At 47.6% G+C, this 1,470-nt stretch overlaps 1 pseudogene; it reads right to left on the reverse strand.

Annotated features, from left to right (window-relative positions):
• Positions 1–231: 231 nt before the first annotated feature.
• On the reverse strand, positions 232–957 carry LOC147634613 (polyadenylate-binding protein 8 pseudogene; annotated as a pseudogene).
• Between the last annotated feature and the right edge of the window lie 513 nt (positions 958–1,470).

Genomic DNA, 1,470 nt, shown 5'->3' on the forward strand with positions numbered 1-1,470 from the left:
CCATCACGTTAGTGACTCGTTTGAAACTTGGCACCCCGGTACCTTTGCCTTCGTTGCAAGCCGGTCCCCTCTTCATGACCTCACGGCCAGGCTATGTCCATTAAGCCTTGGCAACCTTGTTCCATGCAAAGTGCACGGTCGACCTAGCTACATAGGCTAGCCACCATAGGTACCCCATTGGCCTTGTGAGACTCACATCGTGAAGGTGTGACTCCGACACATGGCGGCTCCCTACTCCACCACCGCACGGCTGATGGGTCCAAAGGCTTCAAAAACCTTCTTCAGTTCATCATCAGAGGTGGCGTCAGCAAGGTTCTTGACATACACATTGTTAAACTTTGATCCAGCACCAGCCAGATCTCATTCCTGCCTACTGAGAAATGGACCAACGAAAACCTGTTTCTCATTTATAAGCATGCCATTGACTTTCTCAATTGCAGTTTGGGCAGACTCATCTTGTTCAAACTGAATAAAGCCATGGCCCTTGGAATCGCCTGACTCATCCAAGGCTACTCGACATGAAAGGATGGGGCCAAAAACAGAAAATGTGTCGTGTAAGGCCTTGTTGTCTATATCTTTGTCTAAATTCTTGATAAAAATGTTGGCTGCTCCACTTTTGCGGATGCTCGGGTCACGATGAGAATACATTATCCGTATGGACTTTCCATTCATCACAGGGGTGAAGTTCAGTAGCTCCATAGCATGAGATGCGTCTTGCGCATTATTGTAATTCACATAGGCATATCCCAGAGATCTTTTGGTCATCACGTCCCGAAATACCTTAATGGAAACCACCTGCTCGACTTGGTTGAAAAGCTCGTAGAGCTGAGTTTCTGCGATGCTGGGGTCAAGGTCCCCCACGTAGAGGGAGGTCGTGACATACAGGCTGGGTGGCCCCACGAAGGCAGGCATGACGATAGCCAAAGCTTGCTGCTGAGCCTGCACCATCTGCGCCATCGCTCCCTGCACTCGAGTGCACACACAGACTCCCCACTGTTGCCGAGTGCACACACGCACACGCACTGATACACTCACCCATTCTCGCTCACTTCTTCTCTCTCTCTCTATTCGACTATGCGGCGCTGGCAGCATGGCAACAAGCTCTTACACACACACACATTAATTAACAAACAAAAAAAAAGCAGGCTTACCTCTTCCTCCTCCTCCTCGTGTTCTTCAGGCTAGCCAGAGAGAGAAACGTTTTCTCTCTTTCTCTTCTATTCTCTCAAGAAGTTCGTGGGTACCAACTGGTGCTAAAACTACCCACCCCTCCAATTTTTTTAATTTGGAATTTTTCATTTCTACCCACATTAAGGTCTACAAATTTGTACCCACATTAAGGTCTACAAATTTACGTTCCCACCTAACCATACTAACCCTCTTTCTCTTCCCCTCGATCTCTCTCTTCTCTCTACCCACTTACATACAACCTCCTCTTTATGTACAAAATAATATTAATCGTCACCATTC

This window comes from Cibotium barometz, chromosome 10 (assembly GCF_041138505.1).
Source record: "Cibotium barometz isolate CiBa-2024 chromosome 10, ASM4113850v1, whole genome shotgun sequence".
Classification (NCBI taxonomy): domain Eukaryota; kingdom Viridiplantae; phylum Streptophyta; class Polypodiopsida; order Cyatheales; family Cibotiaceae; genus Cibotium; species Cibotium barometz.